The sequence below is a fragment of the Styela clava genome, chromosome 5 (genome assembly GCF_964204865.1).
Source record: "Styela clava chromosome 5, kaStyClav1.hap1.2, whole genome shotgun sequence".
Lineage (NCBI taxonomy): Eukaryota > Metazoa > Chordata > Ascidiacea > Stolidobranchia > Styelidae > Styela > Styela clava.
This window is the reverse complement of record NC_135254.1, coordinates 4,045,563-4,060,825: the sequence shown is the minus strand read 5'-3', so window position 1 is coordinate 4,060,825 and position 15,263 is coordinate 4,045,563. Positions and strand designations below refer to the sequence as shown.

The following is a 15,263-nucleotide window of genomic DNA, read 5'->3' as shown; positions in this document are numbered from 1 at the left end:
CCGCAAGCCGTGCGATGTTTAAGATCTCTAAAACCAAATTTACACCAACGTGAGTCACGGGCGGTAGCTAAAAGTAGGCAATAAAAACAAAAAAGTGCATTTTTGTCCTCGCTGTAACACAACCATTCGTGTTTTTTATACCAAGTTTCTGCGCAGAATGTACGCCGACGCTTTCCTCCGTCATGGGATTGTTCCAGTGAACAATTTTTTGGTTGATAAGGCCCAAGACGTTGTACCTCTAATTTTTGTTCCAGCGGCAGCTGCGAAAACGGAGTGCGAAGTAGTGCATCAACCTTATTCATTATGAGGTCTAAGGCTAAGAAATGCGAAGCCGAAAAGAAGTGAGGAGCTCAAAAGGAATGTGGAAAATCGAAAGCAAATGGACTAAAGGTCTCTAACTGATTCAAATAGCGAAACAGGCGACAAAAACGAAGGCGAGGAAACTATCAACTCTTCAAGCAACCAACGAACGAGAAGGAATGCGTGAATATGTCAACACGTTGTTGTAAGAAACGTCGGCATTGTGTCGTCATAATTTCGGGACTAGCCCCGATCGGCCCCGATGATTTAGTAAAAGAAACAGAAAACAAACGCGGCGAGTGGAAGATAAAAGAGAGAATACGATATACAATGAGCAACCGGGGCAAAATCGGCGTCGCCCCGTCGACGTTCGGCGAAGGCTTTGCGAGCGAAAAATGAACCATGTCGGGAGAATATGGCTAGTGTAGACAGTCTGTGCAACCGATATTGAGGTATTTTTCGAATCTTTTTTATTATACCGAAAAAACAACCGGGGCATTGGCCCTATTGACGCGCCGCCACTGCCGGGTTGTGACGGCTATTCAAACACAGCCTAGCGATATTTTGGTGAGGAATTCTGCAACCCCGAACCTGATAGACGATAGAGGGGTATGGTCGGACATTGCTTAAAGAGTAATTATAAGTAACAAGATACGATCTCGTGGCGTGTATTCTTTGCTCTGACTCAATAGCGTGAAAAATTTCTCAAAGGAAACTTGCGCATCGCGACGACGTCAGAGTTACAAGAGGGATATGGACAATGCTTAAAGATTAATTACGAGATACGATCTAGCGGTGTGTATCCTTCCCTCTGACTCACTAGCGTGAAAACTTGCGCATCGTACACACACACACACATTCAGCGCGTCTCAAGAATCTCTTGCTTTGTAAAAATCGTTTTCTCGGTTTGCAAAAATCCAGATCTCTTCATCGAGCCGAGGCCATTTATCTTTCAGTTTCGTAGCGCACATAAGGTAACTACCTGAAAATGATTTTAAAATGTTCCTTAGAAATTTAGTAACAAATATTGCCTTGTTCCCACTTCCAAAAGTTGCACGTTTTACAGAAAAGACGCTTTTACTACAATAAATATGTGTTACCATCTGTCCTATTTTCTCTGCTTTTCCGGTATCATGGGCAAAATGAACGTAGACTTCTGCATGACGTAACAGTCAAATTAGTCAGCTGTAGGTGGATCCCCAGTGGTCGGATGAATATCAGATGTACTACTACTGCTCGCTTTTGCGTTGAGTAGCCTTTCCATATTTTTTTTTTCAGTTATTATTAGTTCAGTTATGCTAAGGAGGTGTTGAAAAGTATACCGGTAAGTAAGATATTAAACACTTGTATATCCTTACCATAAATAGCAATTTTAGTTGAGCACTAGCTCATAAGACGTTGTTAAATAGGTACGGTGCGGTATCTCCAAGGAAGGCTAGACCTAGAATAATATGTCACAAACAACGATATTTTCTGGCTTGCATGAAATGTTTATGATTAATTTAATGACTCTTCTTGACTATTCAGCAGACTTATACTACTATATAGGCCACATCATATTTGGAAATAGAAATTAATGGCTGTTTCTGTAATGCACGGTTGTGTGAAAGAGAAGAAAATAATCAATTTTACTAATGTCAGAATGTCGGTTGGTCAAAATCTAAACTCATAGAGTCGACAAGACTCGGGAAGCAATGATAAGTTATGTCGGAGTGGAAAGATAGAAGCATTGGAAACGATTGAGAGGCGAGAAATCAAGTTGTAGACAGACAGTTGATGTTTTAAAATATAGTCTATTCTATAGTCCATACTCATACTGTCATAGGGCATTTCAGACTGTGATATATCAAAATTTAGTGTAGATATAGTCTAGTAATGGTATGCAAACACTGCTGGACTGTAGTACATGCAATGAGCATATATATATACGCTCATTGAGTACATCAGATAAAATGCCTTATGTATTCAAGGTATTAGTTAGTATTTAGTGGTATTTTTACACTCATGCTGTTCCAAATATGATTTTCTTCCTCATTTTAGATACTGTACTACAAACGAAAACGGCAATGTTCCACCAATCCGACCTAACGCTGGCTCTAATCCCTGCTGCTATCAGTGCTATAAAATGGATTAAACAAGAAGTCTTGAAGCGTAAAGGTATATGAGAATCATAATAGTTGCAAACAGCTTAGATGAGCTATTCATTTTGAAATACTTTAGCACTTTTCTGCAATTGGAACTGCCCATCAAACTCATGTTGGAGACTTCATTGAGGTTTATGACGACTATGAAGATCTTTTGAGGTTAACGAGGCATTAATAAATAAAGCTGAGGAATTTGTTTGTTCACTGTATAAAGAGGATATGAAGAATGTAAATGATACCAGGGCACGTCTATTTAACACTCGCAAACATAAGGATTATACTCTTTCACCCAACAATGATTCACTGAAGAAGCATGTGGCCCTCAATTTGTTAGTGTCGTAGTCCTGTTTCTAGAAATAATATTGCCTTTGTTCAAATACGTAACCACATAAACTAAAAAAAGACTAATTGTAATATTTCTGTTCACTATGTTATGTACATATTGTACATTCATTTAATTTTCTTGACTTTTCCGGTAAATTTCTAAGTGAAAAATAACTGATTTATTCGTGTTTTCGTGCTCACGATGTTAATTTGTGACTTCATTGCTTAAAAATAAATACGTTTGATAGCTTCTATAAAATGGATGTAGCATTTTATGCTGTTCTTGTTGTAAACTGCTTGTGGTTATTACATAAAATTTATTCGCTAATGTGAATCAGCGTTGTTGGTGTCGCTGCTTTCGAGGTCACTCGCGACTCCTGTCACACAATTAAAGTATTTTTTGTTGCTGGTTACATGTATGCCATATATTTCGTAATCTACCTAATAAATTATGATCGACTGAGGAACTCCGATTTTGGTCAGGCAAAACAATACAGGAATACATTTGTGTTAGTGTGCTGTAGGGCTCTCGAATTGCATAGTTCTTATGTATGTGTTGTAAACTTATGGTTATTGAATTTCCGGGAACCTCTTATATTCAGTTTCGCATCAGGATTGTGGAACAAGCTGTAATGCGTTCAGTATGTTCATTTTTACACAAAACTGAAGAATTTATTTAGTTACCAAATGTGCGCTACGAAACTCATTTTCTGGGCGTTTTCAAGGCTTCGTCTCACGGCCCATATCCGTGGTAAGGATCTACAAGTGTTTAATAATTTACTTATACATTTTTCAACAACGTCTCAGCATAACTTAACTAATAAAAACTAAACAGGGCTATGGAAAGGCTGCCCAACTCAACGCAAGGTCGAGCAGTAATAACTAATATTCATCCGCTCGCTAACAGCTGATTCGATTCAATTGTTACGTCATGCAGAAGTCATTGTTCATTGCCTTAAGATCGATAAGTAATAATAAAAACTCGGACCGCCACTCTCTCACTCTCTACGGTCTACCGTTCGTAGTTTTTATTCGGTATTTCTCTATTCTTTCTGTGGCACATTTTCTATTTATTATGTGGTAATTTAATTCTAACATGTAATTGTTACGGGTTTACCCAGTATTATAATGGATACAAATGTTACGTCCGAGTTTTGTGTAGGCTTAGAACAAATTATGGCATTTATATGTAAACTGCGTCCTTACTTACAGAATATTTTACTTGCGAAGGGGCTTCCAAAACGAATTAATTTCGTAGGCCGAGTTTCTACTGTATTAACAGCCAGTTGTGATTATATTTATAAGATATCGCTGTTAAAAAAATCCAAAGATCCACGATAAAATCCCAAAGTCTACCCAAATTTATATTGGTACAATTAATAAATTGTCTCAACGTACTTTATCTTAATCAGGCCATAGCCAGGATTTTCAAAAGAGGTTCAAAATAAATATTAATCGCCTTGAAATCCTCGCGATACATATGTTCTCACAACACTGACTCCGCTCTGCCACTCCTATTATTTTTTATTTTTCAAGAAAAATCCCTAGGTCTCGGATAAAATATAAAAAACCACGATATATTTTAGTACATTAAAAATTGACTGAATATGCAATACATTAATTATCTTTTATTTTATAATAACCAGAGTAAAAGTTCCATATGTCCCCGACGATAGTTTCGCCTCAACTTAAAACAGGGATGTGCAAACTGCGGCTTGATTAGAAAATTTGTAGGGCTCGCGAAGAAGCGCCAATTTTGAATAGTGTTCCCATTTAATCTTGAATGGTGTTTTTAGATCATTTAATTTGGTGCGTGCGAGCAATTTTAATCTTTCTCTCTTTCACAAAGCCTATATCAATAACTGAGTGCCACGGTTATATTACTAAAACAAGCTAGCAAAATCCTGTTACGAAATGCCCAATGTTATAAAAACGCGTTTATCACTGAATCCGATTATAATTCAGAGCATATGAGCACACATACATGAAATTCAAAAGTTTATATTTATTTTTTATTGCATCATTGTCTTCTCACTGAATTTCGCTAGCAACACATTGTATAAACCCGCGGGAAACAAACGTGCCAGATATTTTTTTGGCGTGTCGCACAGGGTTGCAAGGTTGCATACCCCTGTCATAAAAGGTATATCGCAGGCATAGTGAAGGAATTCAGTGACTATGTGGTATAGTTCACAAGGGCAAATTTGTTGTTGTAAGAAACGTCGGCATTGTGTCGTCATAATTTCGGGGCTAGCCCCGATCGGCCCCGATGATTTAGTAAAAGAAACAGAAAACAAACGAGACAAACGCGGCGAGTGGAAGATAAAAAAGAGAATACGATATACAATGAGCAACCGGGGCAAAATCGGCGTCGCCCCATCGACGTTTGGCGAAGGCTTTGCGAGCGAAAAATGAACCATGTCGGGAGAATATGGCTAGTGTAGACAGTCTGTGCAACCGATATTGAGGTATTTTTCGAATATTTTTTATTATACCGAAAAAACAACCGGGGCATTGCCCCGGTTGGCCCTATTGACGCGCCGCCACTGCCGGGTTGTGACGGCTATTCAAACACAGCCTAGCGATATTTTGGTGAGGAATTCTGCAACCCCGAACCTGATAGACGATAGAGGGGTATGGTCGGACATTGCTTAAAGAGTAATTATAAGTAACAAGATACGATCTCGTGGCGTGTATTCTTCGCTCTGACTCAATAGCGTGAAAAATTTCTCGAAGGAAACTTGCGCATCGCGACGACGTCAGAGTTACAAGAGGGATATGGACAATGCTTAAAGATTAATTACGAGATACGATCTAGCGGTGTGTATCCTTCCCTCTGACTCACTAGCGTGAAAACTTGCGCATCGTACACACACACACACATTCAGCGCGTCTCAAGAATCTCTTGCTTTGTAAAAATCGTTTTCTCGGTTTGCAAAAATCCAGATCTCTTCATCGAGCCGAGGCCATTTATCTTTCAGTTTCGTAGCGCACATAAGGTAACTACCTGAAAATGATTTTAAAATGTTCCTTAGAAATTTAGTAACAAATATTGCCTTGTTCCCACTTCCAAAAGTTGCACGTTTTACAGAAAAGACGCTTTTACTACAATAAATATGTGTTACCATCTGTCCTATTTTCTCTGCTTTTCCGGTATCATGGGCAAAATGAACGTAGACTTCTGCATGACGTAACAGTCAAATTAGTCAGCTGTAGGTGGATCCCCAGTGGTCGGATGAATATCAGATGTACTACTACTGCTCGCTTTTGCGTTGAGTAGCCTTTTCATATTTTTTTTTCAGTTATTATTAGTTCAGTTATGCTAAGGAGGTGTTGAAAAGTATACCGGTAAGTAAGATATTAAACACTTGTATATCCTTACCATAAATAGCAATTTTAGTTGAGCACTAGCTCATAAGACGTTGTTAAATAGGTACGGTGCGGTATCTCCAAGGAAGGCTAGACCTAGAATAATATGTCACAAACAACGATATTTTCTGGCTTGCATGAAATGTTTATGATTAATTTAATGACTCTTCTTGACTATTCAGCAGACTTATACTACTATATAGGCCACAGCATATTTGGAAATAGAAATTAATGGCTGTTTCTGTAATGCACGGTTGTGTGAAAGAGAAGAAAATAATCAATTTTACTAATGTCAGAATGTCGGTTGGTCAAAATCTAAACTCATAGAGTCGACAAGACTCGGGAAGCAATGATAAGTTATGTCGGAGTGGAAAGATAGAAGCATTGGAAACGATTGAGAGGCGAGAAATCAAGTTGTAGACAGACAGTTGATGTTTTAAAATATAGTCTATTCTATAGTCCATACTCATACTGTCATAGGGCATTTCAGACTGTGATATATTAAAATTTAGTGTAGATATAGTCTAGTAATGGTATGCAAACACTGCTGGACTGTAGTACATGCAATGAGCATATATATATACGCTCATTGAGTACATCAGATAAAATGCCTTATGTATTCAAGGTATTAGTTAGTATTTAGTGGTATTTTTACACTCATGCTGTTCCAAATATGATTTTCTTCCTCATTTTAGATACTGTACTACAAACGAAAACGGCAATGTTCCACCAATCCGACCTAACGCTGGCTCTAATCCCTGCTGCTATCAGTGCTATAAAATGGATTAAACAAGAAGTCTTGAAGCGTAAAGGTATATGAGAATCATAATAGTTGCAAACAGCTTAGATGGGCTATTCATTTTGAAATACTTTAGCACTTTTCTGCAATTGGAACTGCCCATCAAACTCATGTTGGAGACTTCATTGAGGTTTATGACGACTATGAAGATCTTTTGAGGTTAACGAGGCATTAATAAATAAAGCTGAGGAATTTGTTTGTTCACTGTATGAAGAGGATATGAAGAATGTAAATGATACCAGGGCACGTCTATTTAACACTGGCAAACATAAGGATTATACTCTTTCACCCAACAATGATTCACTGAAGAAGCATGTGGCCCTCAATTTGTTAGTGTCGTAGTCCTGTTTCTAGAAATAATATTGCATTTGTTCAAATACGTAACCACATAAACTAAAAAAAGACTAATTGTAATATTTCTGTTCACTATGTTATGTACATATTGTACATTCATTTAATTTTCTTGACTTTTCCGGTAAATTTCTAAGTGAAAAATAACTGATTTATTCGTGTTTTCGTGCTCACGATGTTAATTTGTGATTTCATTGCTTAAAAATAAATACGTTTGATAGCTCTATAAAATGGATGTAGCTTTTTATGCTGTTCTTGTTGTAAACTGCTTGTGGTTATTACATAAAATTTATTCGCTAATGTGAATCAGCGTTGTTGGTGTCGCTGCTTTCGAGGTCACTCGCGACTCCTGTCACACAATTAAAGTATTTTTTGTTGCTGGTTACATGTATGCCATATATTTCGTAATCTACCTAATAAATTATGATCGACTGAGGAAGTCCGATTTTGGTCAGGCAAAACAATACAGGAATACATTTGTGTTAGTGTGCTGTAGGGCTCTCGAATTGCATAGTTCTTATGTATGTGTTGTAAACTTATGGTTATTGAATTTCCGGGAACCTCTCATATTCAGTTTCGCATCAGGATTGTGGAACAAGCTGTAATGCGTTCAGTATGTTCATTTTTACACAAAACTGAAGAATTTATTTAGTTACCAAATATGCGCTACGAAATTCTTTTTCTGGGCGTTTTCAAGGCTTCGTCTCACGGCCCATATCCGTGGTAAGGATCTACAAGTGTTTAATAACTTACTTATACATTTTTCAACAACGTCTTAGCATAACTTAACTAATAATAACTAAACAGGGCTATGGAAAGGCTGCCCAACTCAACGCAAGGTCGAGCAGTAATAACTAATATTCATCCGCTCGCTAACAGCTGATTCGATTCAATTGTTACGTCATGCAGAAGTCATTGTTCATTGCCTTAAGATCGATAAGTAATAATAAAAACTCGGACCGCCACTCTCTCACTCTCTACGGTCTACCGTTCGTAGTTTTTATTCGGTATTTCTCTATTCTTTCTGTGGCACATTTTCTATTTATTATGTGGTAATTTAATTCTAACATGTAATTGTTACGGGTTTACCCAGTATTATAATGGATACAAATGTTACGTCCGAGTTTTGTGTAGGCTTAGAACAAATTATGGCATTTATATGTAAACTGCGTCCTTACTTACAGAATATTTTACTTGCGAAGGGGCTTCCAAAACGAATTAATTTCGTAGGCCGAGTTTCTACTGTATTAACAGCCAGTTGTGATTATATTTATAAGATATCGCTGTTAAAAAAATCCAAAGATTCACGATAAAATCCCAAAGTCTGCCCAAATTTATATTGGTACAATTAATAAATTGTCTCAACGTACTTTATCTTAATCAGGCCATAGCCAGGATTTTCAAAAGAGGTTCAAAATAAATATTAATCGCCTTGAAATCCTCGCGATACATATGTTCTCACAACACTGACTCCGCTCTGCCACTCCTATTATTTTTTATTTTTCAAGAAAAATCCCTAGGTCTCGGATAAAATATAAAAAACCACGATATATTTTAGTACATTAAAAATTGACTGAATATGCAATACATTATTTATCTTTTATTTTATAATAACCAGAGTAAAAGTTCCATATGTCCCCGACGATAGTTTCGCCTCAACTTAAAACAAGGATGTGCAAACTGCGGCTTGATTAGAAAATTTGTAGGGCTCGCGAAGAAGCGCCAATTTTGAATAGTGTTCCCATTTAATCTTGAATGGTGTTTTTAGATCATTTAATTTGGTGCGTGCGAGCAATTTTAATCTTTCTCTCTTTCACAAAGCCTATATCAATAACTGAGTGCCACGGTCATATTACTAAAACAAGCTAGCAAAATCCTGTTACGAAATGCCAAATGCTATAAAAACGCGTTTCTCACTGAATCCGATTATAATTCAGAGCATATGAGCACACATACATGAAATTCAAAAGTTTATATTTATTTTTTATTGCATCATTGTCTTCTCACTGAATTTCGCTAGCAACACATTGTATAAACCCGCGGGAAACAAACGTGCCAGATATTTTTTTGGCGTGTCGCACAGGGTTGCAAGGTTGCACACCCCTGTCATAAAAGGTATATCGCAGGCATAGTGAAGGAATTCAGTGACTATGTGGTATAGTTCACAAGGGCAAATTTACCAACTGAAAAAGAGCTTTTAATCTGTCCACCGTCTAAAGAAACTAAAGGTATTTTTCGTTTCATTTTATATATTTTACAATACGGAACAAAACAACTTATTGAAACAAAATGCTTGCAATGATATTCTGAAATGCGGTAAGTTTGCAGCGGGAAACTAAGCAAGCTAAATAACGGCGTGAAGGTGCTCAGAGACCAACGTTACGGATCACACTAAATTAGATCGGTTAATATAACAAAATGCAATCGCACGCCATTCAGACATTTCCACAATCCTTACAAATCGATCACAAACCACCCTTTGGTCGCATATCCCACTTTGGATTTAATATACGATGTCACGCACATGTTCGCATTTGTGGCCAATTATAAATTTGACCGAATACTGCATACAATTTCTATTTCAACAGTGTATATGAATACGCCCGTATAAACATATTTACCATTAAATTTCCTGGTATATTACCCCATTTTACGAGATTTCAGGCCTTCATTACACGCGGCTCCGCCATAAGAAAAGCATTGTTTAAGCCGCCCCAGAATATGATTTTACAGAAGGTCTGTGGCGATACAATGAGTTTTCTATCCATTGTAAGTCATCAATGGTAAAAGTACGTTGCTTGCCATCTTGTTGTTATGTAATATCTATGGGTGATCACTGCCGATTCTTATGGCGACGGTATCACCATCAGGGGCGATAGAGATACCCAGAGATGTTTTTGAACGAGTTCGCCGATTTAGCTTTAGGGAAATATTTTCGGTACCGGTACCGTAAATTAACAGATACCGGTACCGGTAGAGCCTACTGTCCAAATTATCAACATGACAAGCGAATTTGTCAAAAAAATATTTTATATCTGACAAAGCAGATGAATGCTAAAAGGAATATAACACACAAGAGCTGTCAGCTTCCTTTTTTGTACCGGTACCAGGAAAAGAAAAGTTATCATCAAGTAATTAATTCCATGCTGACTCTTGATATTTGGTCACAAGATTGAAGGTATAATATTTTAATAGTTCTAATTGAAATATATAAAATATTTGTTACTGCAAGAAGGTTTACAACTTGCAGACATGGGTTGTGGTACAGAATATTATGGAAATACCGTACCGTAAAAGCAGCTAACTTCGGATGATTTCACTATTCTATATTTCAATCAATAACTCTGCCGTTTGTTGTCCGATTCGCGTCAAACTTGAAATATATTACATTGATGTAATTCTCTTCATCTACATATAAACTAGACTCAGGTATTGGCTTCGCAACGCACAAGGATTGGAATTACTCACCTGTACCAAGTTAAATTTAATTGAAAACTGATTTCGCGGTCCGTACACCATTCAAAATCGCCCTCTTGTGGGCCGCATTTGACCCATGGGCCAGTCGCAGGTTGCACACCCCTGCATTATAGTATTTGTAAATTAATATTAAAAATCCAAAGCCCTTATAGCTGAATAATATTCACAAAGAATAATTATGAAGTTTTACTTGGATTCAAACATTTCCACAAAATCAATGAACCATGGCTTGACAGCATTTATAATTTTATTTATATCTTCCATTTTCAGCATCCAGATCACTGAAAACACTTATCAAGCAGAAAAACAATATCAAGAAGAGAATATGGAACTCATTGATAAGGTATTGAGTCCACAGTTATGTTTTAGCGCTTGGTTCCGCTACCCCACAATTTCGGTTAACTCTGACCACCGCAAAATTGTGGGAATAACTCAGGTGGTTTTGAGCATTTTTATGTAAACAGTGTGAGCCTCACAATTGTGAGGTAACTAATTTTATTCGCCTACTTTACATCAAGTTGTGTAAAGGGACTGAAACCTATGGGCAGGGAGTATATTCACTTGGCTAACACAGACAGTCCCCGTACTTGTAATAGAACTAAAATAAGGAAAATTGGAATTCGAACCTGGTACACACACTACGTGATTTCTGAAATAGGCATCTTGATTAATCAAGTTCAGTTTATTATATATTTGCCACTGATATCAAACAATACGTAACGGTCTACTACTGTTTGAAGGAGTGGAACCTTTCTTACTTAGCAATCTTGTCATTAGTAATGCTGGCGGTTTGTCAATAATTATTCAAGCAAAAGAATTCAGCCACATGGTGGCGCTGAAGGTTCAAGTTATTTCAAAACAAAAAAGGGTTGTAGTTTTATCTAACAGACATTGTTTATCTTTCTATGTTCCAGATTCACGAGATGGCTGCTATGATGAGGCATGCTGCGGATGTCGACGATGAGCAATATATCAGAGATTACGAAGAATTATCCCGATTGCAAACAGAAAATGACATTTTAAGAGAAATGCTGATGATATCTAAGAGTTCATTTGGATCAAGACTTATAACCACTGAACAGAAAGATTCTGGAAAGACTGACAAACCAGAGTATGAATCTGAAATGATGCTCACTGACGATACTACTAGTGATTAGACAGTTATACATGAGGGGGAATTCCCCTAAAACTACTCCCCAGGCAATTATTATATTACAATATGGAGGAAGTTTATTTTCTTTCGAAGGGTACTTCTGTATTATGTGTGCCAGGTTCATAATTTCGATTTTCTATATCATAGTTCTATTACGAGTTCGGGACGTCTGTGTTAGCCAAGTAAATATACCCTCTGCCCGTAGGTTCCGGTCCCTTTGCACAACTTGATGTAAAGTAGACGAAAAAAATTAGTTACCTCCATATTGGTACACATACTTCCGGAGTGCCCCTTACTCTTGTTATTCCTTGTGTTTCTATCAAAACTCAGTACTGAGAAAATATATGTGGTTCATATATGTGGTTTCCTTTTATAAAATCAGTTTTATAGATTTAAAAATATATATGAAAAGAACTATAACGCCATAACAAACAATCTTGATCAGCTAATAATCATTAGTCGGCCGAGGAATCGTGTGCTTGGGGAAGCCGAATCATAATGTCTAGAAAGTCCAGACCCAAATATTTTTGAAGTTTTGTATGCGGACCTTTGGTAAAATAGTTGAGTAGCCCCGGTCTATATTATTATATTTATCTTGTTTAAATATAATTAAATACACGGATATAATATAATAAGTGTGTTTCATGAGAGACTTTCATTTCCTCTACATTAGAGGTAAGATCAATTCCGGCCCGACTGAGGCCTGTGGGTATGGAACCCGACCCAAGCCTGACTAATTAACTGGATTTGCAGGCCCGAGCCTGAAGCAAACCCGAAATTTCATATTTTAATCAGGAGATCTCTGAATTGTCATTGCAAGAGTGTGGTGTTGATGAGGCAACTTTTTTTGCAGACCACGGTCTCTCGTGGCTAAAACGCCCCATTTAAAAAAAAGTCAGCGATAGAACAGCCAGACCCGGCTCGAATTTCGGGTTCGGGCTTCAGATCTTAGCTCTACTCTACATCAAATTTCCGTTTCACATTTTTTGATTGGCATATTATAATGTATATTCAGTTACGCAGGGGTTCTTAAGCTTTTGAAATGTTTGTTGGGGTTCCTCTCCTCCATAAAGGTTGAAAAATCTTTGCTCTAGACAAGAAACACTCAGAAGAGGTTCTGGTTGGCACTCAAATGAACACAATACATTATTTCCAATGTCAATTTTGATGTTTCCAAATTCCACAACCTGAGCATTTGATGATACATGAGATAGAAAAGACCACAGGTCATGGTTGTCACATCTCCCTGTACTTGAAGCAATGGTTTAGTACAAATTCGCACTGGTGTAGTTTTCAAAATAAATATCGAACTGAATAGAACATTCATAAAAAAAATGAAATGCAAAGTTGGAATTTTTGCACATCTGTGACAGACTTAGCATATTAGAGTTTTATACCAATTGGGGTTAGACGAAAACAGATAAAATTGCCCTTGTCCCTGTAGGTGGAATTCTATAGCTAGTCTTACTTCTGGACAAAAGCAGTGAATTGTTTTTTATTTTATAGTTATTATCATACTGTGGAATGAAATTTTTATTTTTGGTAATTTCCTCTATTCATTTACCTTCAGAATTAATTATGGTAAATGGTAGTTCAACCACAAGCTATATGGTCGAGTTGTCTTGTCCTAGTCCATACGCATTAGATATAGTAAATACAAGTTCTTTGTGTATGTTAGGGGTGTGCAAATTGTGCGGCCCACTGAGAAGTGCCATATTTGAATGACATGTGGCCCATGAAACGAGTTTTTATTTTTGTAATTCCAGTTTCTTTCGTTGCGAAGCCTGCTGATACTCTATCCATGTTGGCTTTATCCAGTAATAAAAAGGTTTAAATTTGTCATAAAATCAGATTCATTCATTAAACTATATTATTAAAAAGTCAACTGAAAGCACATTTGCTGAATTATTATTGGTTTGAAGACAGAAATCTCTATGCCAAGGACTTTGTTATTTTATACACAACTGAGCGCTCCAGAAGTATGTGTACCAATATGGAGGTAACTAATTTTATTCGCTTACTTTACATCAAATTGTGCAGATGGACTCAAACCTATGGCGTGGCGGTGTGGCTCAACGGGCTAAGCATTAGGAATACGCTCGCCACCGCACCTCTAATTACTCTGCGTGGGTTTGCAGGTTCGAATCCCATGCAGGGATGGTTATGTGCGAGAAGATTGCTGGACTCTTCGCCATCGTTGGGTGGTTCACGTAACAGCTGGTCGGTTACGGCTTCCTCCACCACCAAGTCCATGCTTCCGAAAACAAACAATATAACTAATCCCATACCCGACTTGGAATGGTAACCGGACGAGAGGCTGTGGTTTGCCATATGGATAAGCCGTCTTATCAGCTTTCCTCTCCCCCGGGATAAATATGTAAATCCTATATTAAATTGGCTAACACAGAAAGTCCCCGAACTCGTAATAGAAATAAAATAAGAAAAATTGGAATAAATTTATGGCCTGACCCTAACCTGGTGCACACACTACGGGAGTACGTACTCACAATTGGACCCCATACCACTCATAGTGTAATAAATTGGTTACTAAGACTGGTTTTATACATTTGAAGTAAAAAAATAGCCGTCCCCCATATTGAAACAATTTCAGCATGATAATCAATTTTGCAAGATCACACATTCTTTATATCAAATTGGTTTGAAAAACACATTAATGCATATCAAATTATTTATAAAGTTGAAACTTATAAAAAAATATTTTACTGGAATGATAACTCAGTGGTATTTCTGCGTCAGATCTTTTAATAGTTTGTAAATACAGTATTGGCTTGGTCGCATAAATTATTATAAAAATATTACCACATTCGTTTATATTATTATTAAATTTGTTTTATATATAAATATACTTGAGCACATAGCCAAATTAATTTTGATGTGCAAGAGAATACAAAGTCACAAATTTCCAAAAATAATTTTGCTGGAACTCTTGTATATTGTCAGATGCTTTATATTAGGTACTTCCGAAGTATGTGAACCAAGATGGCGGACACCGGAACATAGTTGTGTACCAAGGTCATAATTTTCCTTATTTTAGTATTACAAGTTCGGGGACTAGCCAAGTGACTCCCGTAGTAATTGTACCTGAAATTATGGCCTAACCCTAACCTGGTACACATACTACGTTCTGGTGTCGGCCATCTTGGTCCACATACTTCGGTAGTACCTTATATTATACAGAACTTGGTTTGGTTGCATGATTATAAAAATACTATTGGATATTGATATATACATACAGCGGTGGTTGACAATTAGAAGCTCAGAATTGTATAGATCTATTTACAGCAGAAGCGGGGAACCCTATGGAATAAATATACAATATATCATA

At 37.1% G+C, this 15,263-nt stretch overlaps 1 pseudogene across 1 annotated transcript in view; it reads left to right on the top strand.

Moving 5' to 3' along the window:
* The window catches only part of LOC144422816 (FGFR1 oncogene partner 2 homolog), a 54,882-nt pseudogene extending 40,970 nt beyond the window's left edge, over positions 1 to 13,912 (top strand). Inside the window, exons 4-5 of the transcript XR_013475397.1 lie at positions 11,035 to 11,107; positions 11,679 to 13,912. The product of XR_013475397.1 is annotated as an FGFR1 oncogene partner 2 homolog (transcript). The remainder of the gene's footprint in view (positions 1 to 11,034; positions 11,108 to 11,678) is intronic.
* The last annotated feature ends 1,351 nt before the right edge of the window (positions 13,913 to 15,263 follow it).